Here is a 19,464-nt window from a genome sequence, read left to right as displayed (position 1 = left end):
CCATTTTTACAAAGACAACAGCAAATTATTTTGGCTGTAAAATAATCTTTCCTCTTTAAAATTCTAGTTACCTTCTTGAATTTGATACTTTTTTCGATTAGTAAAACTAGATACCCATGAAATACATTTCAATAAATTTCCACAAATTGAAAAAAATTAATGGTTTTTCAAAGGACCAGAATGTCTCTGCAGTTGTTTTTCCTAGTCGGTAGAATCTAACCTCCTAGTGACCTGTTTATATAAGAAAGTTTACTTTTGGGAGTCAGTAGACAAGAGCTGAGGATCTAGAGTCAAATAATCTAGACATGCACGCTGGCGCCACTGCTGACAAACTACTCTTTATTTATTTATTTTAAAATTTTTTGAGTGAGGGAAAAAAGAAGTCATTTAACATTTGGGAGCCTCAGTTTCCTGATCAGTAACTTAGAAAAAACGATAGCAATTATTTCCCTATTTACATATTTAGAAATATGAATTAATATTAGTCAGATGGAAAACATGAGAGATGAAAGATGTTTCCTGGAGAGAAAGTAGTGATAAATTATGACAAATGTATAAAAAGCAAAATGCTTTACTTAAATGCTGCAGGTGTATTTGAGTTTTATGTAAAGAGCATCCTGTTAATAAACATTATTAAACACTATAAACACTGCTCCAGATTTCTTGTATAAAAGGAAGAGGAATTTCTGCTGTAAGGGATTACATAAATGAGAGACTGTATGGAGATAGTAGTTAGACTTAATTGTATCTTTGTACTTTAACTCCAAATGGTCTCGTTCATGCTTCCTGCAGAAAAATAGTAACAAAGCTCATGTGACCAACATGCAGTATAGCAAAAGTTGTATTTAACCTTTATCGAGATGACTGTACAGCATTTAAACTGAATTGCTCTTTATTTTACTGGTCATTTCCAAGAACATTTAAGGATAAACGTAGAAATAAAGGTTATTGCTTCTATTTTGACAAAGATTTCCTTTTCATATTATCTTTAATCAGATTGATTCTGTCTCATGCCAATTGAAAGACTTGAATTAGGTATGTCTTTAAGGCAGATTATTCTGTTTAAATGAGCTGGTGCCTCATTGAAATAATGACCATTCAAATAAACACAAAGTTTAGCAACAAGGAAAAAAAATAGAATACTTTGATGCTTCACAAGATCTAGTGATTGTGAAGCCTCTGCTTCTGTCTGAAACAAAAATAAGACTTTTAGGAACCCATCTGGATTTTGTATATTAAATATATTGATTATTTCACCTAAATAACACTTTGCAAACTTTGATATTATGAAGAAACAAACACTCTTCCTTAATATTCAAGGTATTTGAGGTTTAATATCAGCTGAATCCCAATTGTCCAGGAAGTACATATGCAGATATTAGCTGATGTTAGCTACTTTTTAAAAATTATATTAATAATTACTTGTTCTACAGCACTTACCTTATTCCTGATGGTATGCATATCCAAAACCAGTATTTTCAGAATGCTTTGATTTTCGGCAAAGCAACACGATATAGGTATTCAGGAAAAAAATGGCTCCTAAAAATGTTGTGGATGTATCAGATATTAAAACTGTGTCTTGGTTTTTTTTAAAGATTTATTTTATGTATTTTAAAGACAGAGTTACAGAGAGAGGTAGAGAAAGAGAGAGAGAGGTCTTCCATCCACTGGTTCACTCTCCAAATGGCCACAAAGGCCGGAGCTGAACCAATCTGAAATCAGGAGCCAGGAGCTTCTTCTGGGTCTCCCATGTAGGTGCAGGGGTCCAAGTACTTGGGCCATCTTCCACTGCTTTCCCAGGTGCATTAGTAGGGAGCTGGATCATAAGTGGAACAGCCAGGATTTGAACCATTACCCTTATGGGATGGTGGCTCTGCCAACTGGGGCTTTAACCTGCTGAGCCACAGTGCTGTCCCCTGTGTCAGTTTTAATATGCATTAATTAATTTTATATTTTTGTGAACTAGCCTAGAAACGTGCTTGTCAAATACCCTAGACCTATATCTATCCAATTGTGTTGTTAACAATCAAAACTTAGCACATCCAAAGCTGATATCAAGATTCTTGCACCCCCACCCCATCCTTGTTGCCATGTTTTCAGTCTTCTCATTAGACTGCAATTTCATTTTTCTGATTGCTCAGGCCAGAAACACTGGAGTCTTATGTGACTCTTATTTGCCTTTGATATTTCACATTCCAAATGCATCAGCAAATTTTATCAGCTCTGCTTTTCCAATGAATCCAGAATCTGACTACTTCTCAACATCAGTTACCACCATTTTGATCCAAGTCACCAGCATTTTGTAAGTGAGCCATGTAATGAACTTACCACCTGATCTCCCCACTTTTACCTGTTCCTCTTTACAGTATATTCCTTATACAGTTATCACAGCGATCATTTATAATGTGCGCACAGTTGTGAGACTTTACTAGGAATCCCAAAGTAGCATTCCGTCTTGTTCAGAGGGCGGATCAACATGTATGTACCATGCTTACAAGTCCCCATTGGTCTCACCCAGTTGCCTCTCCGATACCTTTACAGTCACAGTGGCGTACCTGTTGGTCTTCAAATAGCCTAGCAAAGCCCCTGCTTTTTCTTGATTCAAGAAAAAATTTCCTCCAGATACTTGCATGACCCTTTTCTTCTTCCAAGTCATTGTTTGAAGTCACCTAATTGAAGAAGGTATTCCTGACCATCTGGATAAAAAGACACTTCCCATCCTAGCTTCCCTATTGTCCTTAACCCTGCTTTGGTTTTGGAGACTACTTGCCACTACATGATGTATAAATCTGCCTCTATATCTGCATGGATACACCTACAGCTACACGTATATTATTTCCATATCATCTGTATCTGCATCTATCTGTCTTCCACTAGAATATAAACCCCATGAGGCAATGGACTTTATTTTGTTCATCTCTGAAACTAGAATACAATTTCTGAAACTAGAATACAAGCTAGAACATGCAGATAATTAATATATATTTTATGAATAACTGAATGAAAGACAAATGAATTACATACCCTTTCACTACCTTTCAATGTAAAGCATTGAGCCACCAAGTTGAATGAACTATGCTGTCTTCAGTAACATAATGGTGAAGCCATGTTTCACTTCCCATTTCAATTCTTCAAATAAGCATTTCAGAATTTTGATGCTGCTTGATTCAAAATTCTATTGAAAACTCTGCTGTCACCTGCAGCTGACCTGGGTACAACAGTTTTGCCACCATTGTATATTGAGTTTGTTGCACTTTATTTTTTCAGTAAGAATTGAGTAAGCTGAACCAATTGAGATATCTATGATCTTAGGTCTTATTTATACTGGTAATCATCAGTGCTCTTCAATTAGGGAAAGAGAAAGATTAATTTTTACTTACAAATTATTGCAACTGGTTTGTCACTGGGGACTTCATCTTCAACCTAATTACATCCCATCTTTAAACTGCTGATTTCTTTGGGACATTTTTCCCATAAACTTTTCATATACCATCTATGATTTCACCATTATTCCATCTGAATTTCACATCAATTTAATGGTTGTTCTTGGTGTAATTTTAGCAAAATTCATGTTCCTCAGCTAGAGGCCCTTTTCAAACCAATGTCTTTCTTTTTTTAGTTCCTTAAAGCTATCCTGTTCGGACATGTTATGACAGGGTATTTTGGGCTTATTTTGGTGTCAAAAATTTTTTGAATGCATGCACAGTGTTTTCATAATATGAATTTTTTAAGTAAATATTATATGTGTTATGTGTTCATAGAGAGGCAGTATGAAAATTATATTAAATTTAGAGTGAGAAAACTTAAATTCATTTTAATTATATCTTTACTAGTTGAGATATAGACAAATAACTAATATGGACTATTCGTTCCATTGTATCTACTATGATATCAAAGTTGTTTTTTTTTTATTTGTGAAAGTTAGATAATATAATGCATAGTAGTCATTAGATAGCTACAGTTCTTTATATCCAGTTCTTCACCATATGTTCACAATTTAGCCTTCTATAATCTATTTTACTAATTTGTAATTTCTCAATGTTTTCTAAATCCCCATCTCATTCATGTTCTGTCATTCTTATCCTGTAAGATGCTATGGTATCTTGTGATGCCAAAATCAGACTCACCATTCTCTCAAAGATTAATTATTATGTCTTCTTGCTTCAATCATATCACAAATAGCTGTTAGAAGTATGTTTCCTTCACACTCACTAGAACAATGGTTCTTATCACGTCACTCATGTCATGCATCAGAAGTGAAAAGGGTATTCACCGAGCAAATTCACAGGGAAGTGTACATAAATCAAATCCATGGCTATTTTTTTTTCTCCCTATGCTCCAGCTGGGCTATAGAAACAATAATAGCAACATGAGTTTCTTTCTTTTTTTTTTTTTCAGGAAACAGTATCAGGATTGTAAATGTTATTTGAAGGGCATTATGTGGGAGAAAAAATCATGAGTCATTGTATTAGACTAATCTCCTTGAGGACAGGTGTTATTTCTTATTCACATTGCTTGGTAACTGGCAAATAGTTGTTGAAGGAAAGTTTTTATTTTATTTTTTCTTCTTTCTGCACTTTTGGTGTTTGTAGGACAAACTAATTTTGGTTCTTATTTTGCCATTGGGGTATTGGCAGGCAGAGAGTCATATAAAAATATAACATCTGAAATTATATATTATGAGGGAACCCACACACATATTATTTGTCAAACATTTGGGATATTTCTAAAATGTAAACAGTTGTATAATAGAAATTAGCAAAATGAGATACTATTCAGTTTTTTGTTTTTATGTTAACCTAATGAAATTATGTTTTATATATGGTTTTCTAGGTTATGCTAGTTAAAAGTTTTTCTTTCTAGGTATTCAGTTAAGCCAATAATTGAGGCCTACAATTTATTATTGTTTCTCTTTTCATGTTATAATAATGACCATTATCAGGAGTTATATCATCACTTTTTGCCGGGATCCAAGTGCTGTTTTTTAAACCTCCATTCCAGATTTTTTTAGCCAGGTTTTCACCAGTTGGGAACCCTTAGGATTGTTTAGTTTTCAATGAAAGGCAATCTTTTAAGGAGTTTATGTCCCAAATATTTTCTGGTTTTGCAGTAGCATACATCAGACATAGTCATTGTGTTTGGATTGGGATTTTCATTTTTAACATGCTCTCAAATTCTCTAGGCATTTAATGTTTCCATCTGGTCCTCATAAAAGATTTCCCATTTGTAATGCAGCTCAGGCTCCTGCTCAGAGAGCATCATTATAATTCTATCCATGACTCTAGTTTGATAGAACAGATACTTTTTAAATTTGGACTTGTTTTGCTTTTTTTTTTAAGTTCTTAAACCTAGGAATAATACTTTATCTTAATGGTCCATTTCTCTATGAAAATAAATACAGTGTTCACTTTGTGGAAACAGGCTTGCTCTTACTTCCTTCTGTACAGTTTGAAGCTGCTAAGGCAGGAGAAGTAACCACACTGTAAGCTTACCACAAGCAAACTTAGAAGTTGTTATACTTTTTCTCCTTTCACAGTCTGCTTTCAGTCATCACAGATGGAGGGGATATTTCAATGAACTTGAACATATTCTTGAAATAGCCAGAAAACTAGGAATCCTGTTTTGCTATGTTAAATAGTAGTTTTGAGCAAAGTTCACAGCTTGTAACATGGTCTTTTTTATGCAGTTGGTTGTATAATACCTGTTTGTGGATTTGTTTAGTGAGTACTTATGTGGCTCTGTAACAACTTCACAAATATTTCATACTCAAAACAACTTTATGTATTGGGTATCCCCATTCAAGAATGAGGAAAACAAGGCAAAAAGACCATAGCTAGCAAGTGGTAGAGCCAGCATTTAAACCTAGGTGGCTAGGTTCCAGACTCCACGGTCTTAACTACTAAAGTATGTTGAGATTGACTGTGTTCAGATGGCAGAGTTCCAGAAATTTGTTGTTACTTTCCCAGAATTGAGTTGCACATTCTGTGTAATTCCTTTCCATGCTCTTAGCACCGTGCTTGACTCATAGTTGGCACTCAATGAATATTGTTTGTCTTAGAGCTTAATTAAAAAGAATTGAAATAATAATCAAGTTTTCCATAGTTTGAAATAGGAAGAAACAAAGGCAAATCACAATAGTTGCCAGTGGAGAGGCTGCTTTTCATTCAGAAATGCCAATAGGTCGTATCCAAGAATAACCTTATTTAAGGTCTATATATTCCTAGCATGATACTGCAAATTTTACATATTCATATCTGAGAGAATGGTCTTTATTTCAATAATTGACCCCAGCTGATTAAAATATTAATTGTGGTAAGACACAGCATAAAGTTCACCATCTTAACTGTTTTTAAGTGTATAGCTCAATAGTGTTAAGTACTTTCACTTTATTGTGCAAGCAACCCACAGAACTCTTTTAATCTTTTGAAACTGAAATTCTACACCCATTAAACAATTACTCCTCATTTCCCCTTCCCTCCAGCTCCTGGCAATCACCACGTTATCCCTTCAGCTTTTTAGATATTCCGATTGCTTCCATTAATATTGTGAATAATGTTTTTATGAACATGGATATGCAAATGTGTTTTTAGACCTTATTTTCAATTCTTTGAGGTATATACCTACAAGTAGAATCATTAGATCATAAGATAATTCTACTTTTATTTTTTGACCAACTATCATACTGTTTCCATAATAGCCATACCATTTGACAGTCCCAACAGTGCACATAGATTCCATTGTTTCAATATCCTAACCAACATTTGTTATTTTCTGGGCCTTTTATAGCAGAAATATTAGTGAATGTGAAGTAGCACATTATTGTGCTTTGAATTTGTATGTCTCTAATGAATAGAGTATCTTTTCATGTTCTATTTGGCCATTTGTATGTCTGTGTAGGAGAAATGTCTATAAAAACCCTTTGTGCATTTTTTAATCATGTTGAATTTTTAAGTTGTTGAATTGTACAAGTCCTTTATATATTCTGGGTATCAAGTCCTTATTTTATATATGATTTCCAAGTATTTCCTAATGTTTGTAGGTTGTATTTTTACTCTATTTATTGTTTCCTTTGATGCAAGATGTTTTCAATTTTAATTTAGTCAATTTATCTATTTCTACTTTGTCACTCGTGTTTTTGGATATCATGTCAAAGAATTCATTATCAAATCCATTCTCATGAGATTTTCTCATATTTCCTTGTAGGGGATTTATAGTTTTGACTGTTGTGTTTAAGGTTTTGATTCATTTTGGGGTTGATTTTTGCACACAGTGTAAGGTAAGATTTCAGTTTTTTTTTTTCCTTTTCATGTAGATATTCAGCTCTCCCATTGCCATTTATTGAAAACACATACATATTTAAGTGAAAATCATACCCACACAACTAGAAATCTGTAGTTTCTCTCATAGTTTGGTTCAACTTAAATAGATTTGGAAGGAATATTTTGTGGCATTCTCAACTGGGGGCAGTTTTGTTCACTTGGGAGACATTTGATGATGTCTGGAGAGATTTTTGAGTGTCACGTCTTGGTGTGGAAGAAAGTAATGGTTGCTGTTGATATATATTGGTTAGAGGTTAAAGACAATTCTAAATATGCAATGCACAGGATGACTACTTAAAACAAAGAATTATCTAATTCCAAATGTCAGTAGTGCTGCATTAAGAAACCCTGGCCTAAGAGTACATGAATAAGGGTAATGCTAGAGTAATGGCAAATTGAGAAATGCTCATTTTTTAAGGGACTTGTTTGTTTCTTGGAAAGGGAGAGTTAAAGAGAGAGAATTCTATCTGCTGGTCCACTTCCCAAATGGCTGCACTGGCCATGGCAGTGTCATGCTTAAGCCAGGAGCCTGGAACTCCATGTAGGTCTCTCATGTGAATAGTAGTGGACCAAGCACTTGGGTCATCCTCTGTTGCTTTTCCAGGTACATTAGCAGTGAGCTGAATAGTAAGTGGAGTAGTCACGACTTAAACGGTTGCTCATATGGGATGTTGGCACTGAAGGAGCAATTTAATATGCTGTTTCACAATGTGGCCCTGAAATATTCATTTTTGCCATTTAAAAACCTGGAAATGATGATCGTAGAGGTCCTAATTATATGGCTAGGTAATTTAAAAATAGATCTGAATTTCATATATATGCAGTTATGATTTTAACAAAAGAATAACATTTTATATTTTGTTTCAGCATTCAAACTTTTTTTGCTTTCTTTTTTCACCATGAATTTGGCCATGTATACTTTCAATTTTTCCTTGCAGTTGAGAAGTAAATAAGTAATCATAGGGTTATCATGGAATCTGGAATCCTTTTAGATTGTATAATGGACAAGAATTACAAGAAGACCTACAGCCAGTCTTGGCCTAGCTATTCCTCCTATTTCTGTGCTATTTGCTGGAGAAAAATTCTAAAAGGAAAATATAAAGAGGAAATGAGTAATTTCATAATAATAAGTTAATTTACAGTACCTGGACTTGTATTTGAAACTGAACAACTTGGTTGTCTGCTGAACTGAGATAGAATGAAGTATTTGCAGATTCCTCTCAAACTTGCAATTGACAGGTGTGTAAGAAACTGATTATGTATTGCATGATTGGCTCATATTATCAATTATTCTTAAAATATTCATTCCTTCATCAAAAACTACCAATCACATTGTATATCCCAGGCATGGTGCTCATTCTAGCTCTAGATATTGGATGGACTGAGAAGAGTAAGACACAATGTTTTGCAAGAAGCTCAAGATATAATTTACAAGGGGGAAGTTTAATAGAATTGTTCTAATTATGAACTATGCAACCTTAGGTAACGTACTTAACTCTCCATGTCTATCTCCAGCTATAAAATCTATGTAGTGAGAGATCTGTAGTACCTGCCCATACAGTTGTTGTTTGGATTGAGTTAATACTTTTATTTTTTTAACTTTTATTTAATGAATATAAATTTACAAAGTACAGCTTAGGGATTACAATCTCTTCCCCCCCATAACTTCCCTCCCACCCGCAACCCTCCCCTTTCCTGCTCCCTCCCCCTTCCATTCATATCAAGATTCATTTTCAATTCTCTTTATACACAGAAGATCAGTTTAGCATATATTAAGTAAAGATTTCAACAGTTTGCACCCACATAGAAACACAAAGTGAAAAATACTGTTTCAGTACTAGTTATAGCATTAAGTCACAATGTACAGCACATTACGGACAGAGACCCTATATGAGGAGTAAGTGCACAGTGACTCCTGTTGTTGACTTCACAAATTGACACTCTTATTTATGGCATCAGTAATCACCCCAGGCTCTTGTCAGGAGTTGCCAAGGCTATGGAAGCCTTTTGAGTTCACCAACTCTGATCATATTTAGACAAGGTCATAGTCAAAGTGGAAGTTCTCTCCTCCCTTCAGAGAAAGGTACCTCCTTCTTTGATGACCCATTCTTTCCACTGGGATCTCACTCGCGGAGATCTTTCATTTAGGTTTTTTTTTTTTTTTTCCCCAGAGTGTCTTGGCTTTCCATGCCTTAAATACTCTCATGGGCTTTTCAGCTGGATCTGCATGCCTTAAGGGCTGATTCTGAGGCCGGAGTGCTATTTAGGACATCTGCCATTCTATGAGTCTGCTGTGTATCTTGCTTCCCATGTTGGATCGTTCTCTCCCTTTTTTATTCTATCAGCTGGTATTTGCAGACACTATTCTTGTTTATGTGATCCCTTTGACTCTTAGTCCTATCATTATGATCAATTGTGAGCAGAAATTGATCACTGGGACTAGTGAGATGGCATTGGTACATGCCGCCTTGATGAGATTGAATTGGAATCCCCTGGTATCTTTCTAACTCTACTGTTTGGGGCAAGTCAGCTTGAGCATGTCCCAAATTGTACATCTCTTCCCTCTCTTATTCCCACTCTTATATACTTTTAAAGTATATAAAATAGAAAAAAGGATGTAGTAATGACTTTTTTTTTAAGATTTGTTTATTTTATTTGAAAGTCAGAGTTACACAGACAGAGGAGAGGCAGAGACAGAGAGAGAGAGAGAGAGGTCTTCCATCCACTGGTTCACTCCCCAGATGGCTGCAATGGCTGGAGCTGAACCAATCCAAAGGCAGGAGCCAGGAGCTTCTTCTGGGTTTCCCATGTGGGCGCAGGGGCCCAAGGACTTGGGCCATCTTCTACTGCTTTCCCAGGCCATACAGAGAGCTGGATCGGAAGAGGAGCAGTTGGGACTAGAATCAGCGACCATATGGGAGCTGGCGCTTCAAGCCAGGGCATTAACCCACTGCACCACAGCAACAGCCCCGTAGTAATAACTTTTTTTTTTGTACAGGCAGAGTGGACAGCAAGAGAGAGACAGAGAGAAAGGTCTTCCTTTGCCTTTGGTTCACCCTCCAATGGCCTCTGTGGCCGGCATGCTGCAGCTGGCGCATCGCGCTGATCCGAAGGCAGGAGCCAGGTGCTTATCCTGGTCTCCCATGGGGTGCAGGGCCCAAGCACTTGGGCCATCATCCACTGCACTCCCGGGCCATAGCAGAGAGCTGGCCTGGAAGAGGTGCAACCAGGACAGAATTCGGCGCCCCGACCGTGACTAGAGCCCGGTGTGCTGGCGCCGCAAGGTGGAGGATTAGCCTATTGAGCCACGGCGCCAGCCCAGTAGTAATAACTTAATAACTATTAGCTATTATTTTTGTTGTTGGAATGGCAGAAAAAGTCTAGTGAACTCAGTTCCAAGTGTTAGAAAACTTTAAAGATAAGATAAAGTTTGGAGGGGAGGAACTGCATTCTCAAGGGACAGTTGGAGAGAAATTTGCAGTAGAAATTCTACAGAAAGAAGTGAAATGCTGTGGAAGAGTGGAGATAGTGGAGATGGTACAGTTACCTAGCAGTGAGTGGAACACCAGCAGCTACTTCCACAGCCAGGGGTTAGAAAAGACAACATGTTCTTAAAGCAGGGTGAGAGAAACCTGTGGCAGCCTGCCTCACTGGTGATATTGCCTAAGGGAGAACCCTGCAGACCCCACTGACTTTGAGTCTGGCCTGGAGTGCTGGCAGGGAGCAGGGTCCCCACTCAGCTCCATGAGGGGAGAGGACATTATTTTCTTCCCTTCTCTCTCACAAGGGCACCTAGGGACAAGTAGGAAGGAAGCACATTTTAATAAAGTGAGTATAGGTTGCTGCAGCCCACATGGGATTGGGGGCTTTTATTGAAGGGATAAATCCATGGTCCCCCCTGATTTTGAGTCTGGCTTGGAGGGTTGGTGGGGGGTGAGGCACCCTCTTTGGCCTGTGCAGTGTTTCCCTTGCCTTGTCCTATCAAGATGTCTGGACTTGGCCTCCAATGCAGAAAACCAACCAACTTCTACTGGGCAAGTCGTTGGCTCACACCATGGCTCTCTCCCTGTATGAATCCCCTGCTCCCTGTGATGGTGGGAACCATGTGCACTATGGCTGTGTGAAATCTGTGACTTCTGTGACTGCATGATAGTGCACGGCTGTGGCTAGGTCCTGTGCAATCACTATTTCTGGCTTCAGAGGCTCAGATTTCCTTGAATACCCAGGGTAGTTCATTGCAGAGTGTTCCATGCTCCCACTGGGGAGCACATAGATCCTTTGTGCAGATCATGTGTCTGTATGGCTGGTGTGTATGGTAATTGTGGGCTCATGCTGAACAGTTGGTGAACATTGGTAGAGAGGAGGGAGGCTGTGATCATGCCAGCCAAGATGATCATACTCTCCCCTTTTGCTGATGATAGAGGATATCTACCATGCCCAATTTGGGTGTCCATCTTTTTTCTTACTGCAAGAAATACATATCACCATCAAAGATTCATAGCTTACCAACTCACATATACATAGACTGAAAGAAAAAGGATAGGAAAAGACTTTCCATGCTTACAGAAATTAAAACAAAGCTCTTGTAGCCATCCTGTTATCAGACAAAATACACTTTAACACAAAAACTGTAAAAGGAGACAAAGAAGGGCATCATGTAATGTCACTATAGTTAAAGAAAAAAAGGCACCAAATGCCAGGGTGCTTGAGCCCCTGCACCCACATGGGAGACTTGGAATAGGTTCCTGGCTCCTGACTCTGGATCAGTGCAGTTCCAGCCATTGTGGCCACTTGGGGAGTGAACCAGTGGATGGAAGATCTCTTTCTCTCTCTCTCTGCCTCTCCTTTTCTCTCTGTGTAACTCTTTCAAATAAATAAATAAATATTAAAAAATAAAATAAATGCTATCAGATATAAAGGGAGAGTTAGACTCCAAAATAATAATAACAGGGTTACTTTAACAACAACAACCAAATGAAAGAATAAACAGAGCTAATCTGCATTATTGACCAAATGGACCTTAATTGATATCTATAAAACATTTCATCCCACCGTTGTAGAACACATTCTTTTCATCAATGCATGGAACTTTCGCTAGAATAGACCATATGTTAGGCAATATAGAAAGTCTCAACAATTTTTTAAAAATTGAATCATATCATGTGTCTTTTCTGTCTACAATGGGGTGAAGCTGGAAATTAACAACTAAAGAAACTCTAGAAAATATGCAAACACAAGTAGACTGAATAACAGGCTCCTGAATTAAAGTGGGTCATAGAAAAAATAAAAAAGAAATTTAAAAGTCCTAGAAACTAATAAAGATAGCAGCACAGAATATCAAAATTTATGGGATGCAACAAAAGAACTATAAGCTAGAATTTATTTCAGTTAGTGCCTACATCAGGAAATAGGATAGGCTTCAAATACTTGATCTAACAATGTTTCTCAAGAATCTAGAAAAACAACAAGCCAAACCCAAATTAGTAGGAGGAAAGAAATGATTAAAATTAGAGAAGAAATAAACAAAATTGAAACAAAAAAGGTACAAAAGATCAATGAAATAAAGAGCTAGTTTTTTTAAAAAAATAAAATTGATACACTATAGACCCAACTAGGAAAAAAATAAAATAAAGGAGAAGACCCAAATTAATAGAGTCAGAGATAAAACAGGAGATGTTACAGTGGATACAACACAAATAAAAAAATCACCAGGAATTACTACAAACAGTATAAAAGCTGTTTGCCAACAAATTGTAAAATATAGAAAAATCAATAGATTTATGGACAAATAAAATCTATCAAACTTAATTCGTGAAGACATAAGAAAACCTAAATAGCTCAATAACCATAATGGAGACTGATCAGTAATAAAGACCCTCCCAACAAAGAAAAGCCCAGGATCAGATCGCTTCACTACTGAATTCTATCAAATTTTTAAAGAAAAACTAATTCCAATTCATCTCAAATTATTTAAAACATTTGAAAGGGAGGGAATCCTCCCAAACTCCTTTTATGGTGCCAGAATCACCTTAATTCCAAGCTCAGTAAAAAATACTAATTTGAAGCTCAGTAAAAGAGTGCTATAGACCAATATCCCTAATGAACATCATTGCAAAAATCCTCAGCAAATTACTAACCAGTTGAATCCAACAACACATCAGAATGATCATCCACCCAGACCAACTTGGGAATGATATGCAGGGATGGTTCAACATTCACAAATCAATAAATGTGATTCATCACGTTAACAAATTGAAGAATAAAAACCTTGTGATTATCTCAATAGATTCAGAGAAAGCATTTGATAATGTACAACATCCTTTTGTGATTAAAAAAAAACCACTCTTAGGCAAATTGGGTATAGAAAGAACATACCTCAACATAGACAAAGCAATATATGACAGTCTCACAGCCAGTATCATATTGAATTTGGAAAAGCTGTAAGTATTTCCACTGAGATCCAGAACCAGACAAGGATGCCCACTCGCAGATTACTATTTAATGTAGTTCTGGAAGTTTTAGCCAGAACCGTTAAGCAAGAAAACGAAATCAAAGGGATATAAACTGGAAATGAAGAAATCAATATCCCTGTTTGCAGATGATATGATCCTATACATAGAAAAACCAAGAGTCTACTAAGAGGTTATTGGAAATATTGAGTAAGTTTAGCAAAATTGCAGGATATAAAATTAATTTGCAAAAATCATTAGCCTCTTTATACACAAACAATGCCATGACTAAGAAAGAATTTGTAAAATATGTCCAATTCAGAATAGCTACAAAAATTTAAATACCTTGGGGTAAATTTAACCAAGGATGTGAAAGATCTCTACAATGAAGAAACATTTTTTCAAAGGATGAAATACAAATGGCCAACAGACACATGAAAAGATTCTCAGGATCACTAGCCATCAGGGAAATGCAAATAGAAACCACAATGTTTTACTTTACCCCAGTTATAATGGCTATGATTCAAAAATAAAAGTATAACAAATTCTGGCAAGGATGTGGGTAATGTAATAGACTGTTGGTTGGAATGTAAACCAGTACAACCATTGTGGAAGACAGTATGGAGATTCCTCATAAATCTAAAAACAAATATCTGATATGACCCAACAATCACACTCCTGGGAATTTACCTAAAATAAATGAAATCAGCATATGAAAAAATTATCTGTACCCACATGTTTATAGTAACTCAACTCACAATAGTAAAGGTATGGAATGAATCCAGATGCCCATCCACTGATGACTGGGCAAAGAAATTGTAGTATATGTACACAATGGAATACTACTCAGCCATAAAAAGAATGAAATCCTTTCTTCTGCAAAAAAGGGATGCCACTGGAATCCATTGTGCCTAGTGAGATAAGCCAGTACCCAAAAGGCACATATCATATATTTTCCCTGATATGTGGTAATTAATAAACAGAGTACAAAAAGTAATATGTATGAGTGAAATTGACATTTTGAAATTTAATGATTTTTCATAGCCTTTTTCTATACTCCTGAGAAACAGTGGTTTTTATACTTACTACTCATTGAATTTTTTTTATTTGGTGGAGAGTTAAGCTTATGATTATAAATAATATTGAATATATGTCATTGTAAAAATTAAAAGAAAATTAGAGGAGGGGGAGAGTGGAAGTGAGGGAGTGAGGGTATGGTGGGACGAATCATTATGTTCTTAAAATTGTATATATAAAATACCAAAAAAAGTTAAAGTAAAAGTTAAAGAAAAAAGAAAGGAAGAAGGAGGGTGGTTTGAGAGATAGAGGAAAGAAGGCAATATGGTTATTTTTTAAGAATTATATCTATGAAATCTGTTATATTTATTAATAAAAATTTTAAAAGATAAAGTTTGATTTCAACTGTCTCATGTATTTATTGAAGGAATATGTATTTAGTATCTCATATGTTCTGCATACTGCTTTTCTTCCTTTGTGTATACTTTCTTTTTTCTGCCTATATAATCTTTGACAACATTATTCTGCTGTCAGATTTTAATATCTGCATAATTTTCTTTAATGAAATACCTTCATTGCCAGGAAGAGTACATATATTAGAGATATGAGTTATATATATAATTATTTATTTTCCATTGTGAGCAATGATAGCAAGTGTAATCTATTCAGTGAGAGGAAAAATCAGAGAGCATCTAAAAATGAATCATGTGGACATTTCCTAGCTAAGTAATGTGATGGGAGAGAGAAAAAAAATGCAGGAATGGAATAATCATTAACTCTGTAGAGTCCTTATTCCCATATTTTATGTAGTTGCATTTGCTTACTGTTCTAGTGGTTAAACACAATCAAAAGGGTTATAATGTTTGTTTTTGAGAAGTGATAAATGGAAAAAATGAGAGCAATGCTTTCAACCCTAAGTCAGAAGTGTGTTGGAAAAGATGTTTGTGGAGGGATTGTTCCAAGAGACAGAATATGATGAGCACCTGTTGGAATTTAGGAATGTGAGATCACAAGATATCCATGAGGAGAACAAAGGCAAACAGGATGGAGTGAGATATGATGGATCCAGGGATTGATTCAGAAGATCATATCCACTAAACTTAGCCTACAGTCTGTTCAAGATTGATATGCTTAAAACATTTGACAATACCTGCACAAAAGGTCAAACTGTAATTTGTGATTGCCATAACCAGAATTTATTTAGTATTTCTAAAAATCAATAATCTTTCATTTTATCCTACGGGTAACTGGTGGTTATTGTAGACAATGACCAGTTTTATGCAGTCAAAAGTTGCAGATAGAATCAATATATGTGTGATTTACAATTCTGTTTTGATTTTAAATACAATAAACCTACTGTCTTGCTAATTTTATCTGTTTAAATAGAGCGAATATCATGGAAAGAGCAAATGCTTCCCAAATTTTCATGTATTTTCTCATTTATAAAGGTTTACTGTGACTTAGAGAATTATAAATGTCTTTGGATATTGTAAAATAAAATCAAATAAGTAATTGTTTACTGGGAAAAAGTCCCTATATCACACGCTTCTTGGGTTTAGAAACTCTCAGCTCAGAGAAACTACTGATTGTTCCCCGACTATAGCCACTTGTGTGGCACAGAAATCTTAATGATGGTGACCCAATATTAGTGAGACTTAAACATTTATTTTAAGGTGTGCTTTCTAAGAGCAACTTATGTTTCACCAATTATATAAATAGTTGCATATGGAAATCAGAATTAACTGTCACCATTTATTCCAGTTATATTTTAAAACCATGTACAGATTGATGCTATATGGTACTGGATAAATCATAGACTTCTAGAGATGGAAATTATTTTTTTTCTTCCAATTATCCTTGAAATAAGATGTAGAAAGCTATTTTAGTAAAGGTAAAACAAATATTTCCACCTAAAGGGTATATGGTTTGAGTTTTACAATAGATTCTGATTGAATAAGTTTTAAGATTAAGTATTTCAATTTTGTGCTTTGCTTGTGTACACCCAACAGAAATTTCAGAAGACATTTCCAATATGAGGTTAATATTTTAATATCCCATATCAAAATATCTGAGCACAATTAACAGAGATAATAAGCAACTTAGATGACCCTCACAAAAATTCAGCTTCATTGTAGACATTTGATTTGGAAACAACTAACATTATCAGATGGAAAGTGATATTGTCTTATAAAAGCATCTATGGATTTATAATCTTAAATCAGTGGGATGTGTGAGTGTTATACATTTATCCAATCAATATCAATCGAGGTTCCAGTGCATCTTGAGGCAGATAATAAATGTGTTTTATAATTGTTACAAACTGTTTCAAATTGATACAGACTGTGAAGTGAGGATAAAATTGCTCTGTGATGTAATAATCATCACTTTTCATATTTTATGATGAACCTGCCTATGTAATTGGAAACACCATCTCTTTATTAATTTTTGCTTTTGGAATGAATTGTAATCATAAACTAAAGGTACAAGTTCTTATTTACTGTTTTCACATTTAAATGCATTCCAATATGATGGCATATAGTTTTGATGGGCTAGTTAACACTGATGAAAATGTTCAATGACATTGCCTCAGGTTAGTAGTGTACTTCATACTTTATTGCAATAATAACTAAATGTGTTAGTGCTTTTTCTAGCCTAAAGATCATTACTTAAGGAATCAAAGCCCAATTTATTTAAAAATCAGTTGTTAAACAAGTAAACTCTTCATATGTAGTTATTTAGATGTCCTATTCAAGTGTATGGGATGTTCAGGCAAATAATTTTTAGAAAATTATTTTTCATAGGTCATATTCTTTGCAGTCATTGCAAACCAGTATTACATGAAGTTATTTTGCATACAAAAACACACCTGGATATCTGTACATCAAGCTATACATTTTTGTGTAGTTTTTTATAGTGCTAATCTAAATCCAAGATGGACATCTTTCTGGATCCAGTCTGGGAGCCTACTTAAGGAGAAAATGCCATCAGAGAGATACAGAAGCTAAGTGTATGTTCTGGTTTATTTATGGACATTATTCAAGCCTCATGTTTGGATTCTTCAGGGTAGGTAAGCCAGTCAATATTAATTCACTGAGTCATCACTTGTGTCTAGGACCTGTACTAGACTGTATGCATAGAAGTAAAAGAAAAATGGTTATTATCAACAAGCATCTGTTGAAACATTTAGGCACATTTCTTTTTTTACAAGTCTGCTTAATGTTGAGGAGACAAGACAGTTATATTTTTAAAATGCCCATTTGAAATTTGGCCAAGAATTTTGTTGTCAGTCAACAGTGTAATTGGGCCAGTTGCAAGAACATGTCAGATACAGTAAGATTCAGATTAAGCCAAGTGTCTGGCATCATAATAGTGGAAGCCAGAAAGGTAGGAATCCGGTGATGTCATATCATTTAACCATTACTATTACTATTGGGTGGAGACTAAGTGGTAACAGCCCATTGGTACCTTGGAGAGCTCCCAATATCTTCTAACTTTGCTTTTATCTTAATAAAAGAGGCTGTTGGTCCTCCTTGGAACTAAAAGGTAGTCAATATAGCAGTACTCAATTCTCTTTAATTAGACTCTGTGGCTCTAGGACATCATCTTCAACCTAATAAAACCTTTGACTTTTACACCAGATCAATGGCAATATATTTAGTTCCTATGCACTAGAGAAGATAAATAGGATCATCAAGAGTTCACAATGTTTGAATCCTTCTCTCCAAAGGAGAAGGAACAATTTTTGGACAAGACAAGAAGAGTGTTGCCAATAACAATATGGCATATCTTCACTTGCCATTAGTGGCAAAGACAATAAACACCATGAATTCAGAGAAGGAAGTTGTTGCTGAGCAGGGTACAATCACTGAAAGATTCCACCTGAAAGTTGGCTCCGTAGTAATGAAACTAATTGATAGAATTAAAAATGAGAGAATGATCTTACATGGGAAGCAGGATGCACAGCAGACTCATGGAATGGCAAGTGCCCTAAACAGCACTCTGGCCTCAGAATCAGCCCTTAAGGCATTCGGATACGGCTAAAAAGCCCATGAGAGTTTCACAGGCATGGAAAGCCAAGACACTCTGGAAAAAAAAAATGACCTAAATGAAAGATCTCTGTGAGTGAGAAAGCAGAAAGAATGGGCCACCAAAGAAGGAGGTACCTTTCTCTGAAGGGTGGAGAGAACTTCCACTTTGACTATGGCTTTGTCTAAATAAGATGGGAGTTGGTGAACTCAGGAGGCTTCCATAGCCTTGGCAGCTCATAACAAGAGCCTAGGGTGATTACTGACATTGTAAACAAGAGTGTCAATTGTTAAATCAACAACGGGAGTCACTGTGCACCTGCTCCCCATGTAGGACCTCTGTCCTTAATGTGTTGTACTATGCAAATTAACGGTAAAACTACTACTCAAACAGTACTCTATACTTTGTGTTTCTGTGTGGGTGCAGTCTGTTGAAATCTTTACTTAGTATATGCTAAGTTGATCTTCTTATATAAAGATAATTGAAAATGAATCTTGATGAAGAATGGGACGGGAGAGGGAATGGGAGATGGGAGATGAGATGGTTGCGGGTGGGAGGGAGGTTATGAGGGGAAAAGCTGCTATAATTCAAAAGTTGTACTTTGGAAATTTATATTTGTTAAATAAAAGTTGAAAAAATGAAAAAAAGAAAGT

At 35.7% G+C, this 19,464-nt stretch overlaps 1 protein-coding gene across 3 annotated transcripts in view; it reads left to right on the top strand.

The window, feature by feature from the left end:
* PDE4B (phosphodiesterase 4B) overlaps window positions 1-19,464 on the top strand; it is a 679,542-nt gene that overhangs the window by 245,522 nt on the left and 414,556 nt on the right. The gene's annotated exons all lie outside the window — the stretch shown is intronic.

This window comes from Oryctolagus cuniculus, chromosome 7, assembly GCF_051225735.1.
Source record: "Oryctolagus cuniculus isolate XC-2025 breed Fujian yellow rabbit chromosome 7, ASM5122573v1, whole genome shotgun sequence".
In the NCBI taxonomy this organism is placed as follows: domain Eukaryota; kingdom Metazoa; phylum Chordata; class Mammalia; order Lagomorpha; family Leporidae; genus Oryctolagus; species Oryctolagus cuniculus.
This window is presented reverse-complemented; position numbering and strand designations above follow the sequence as displayed.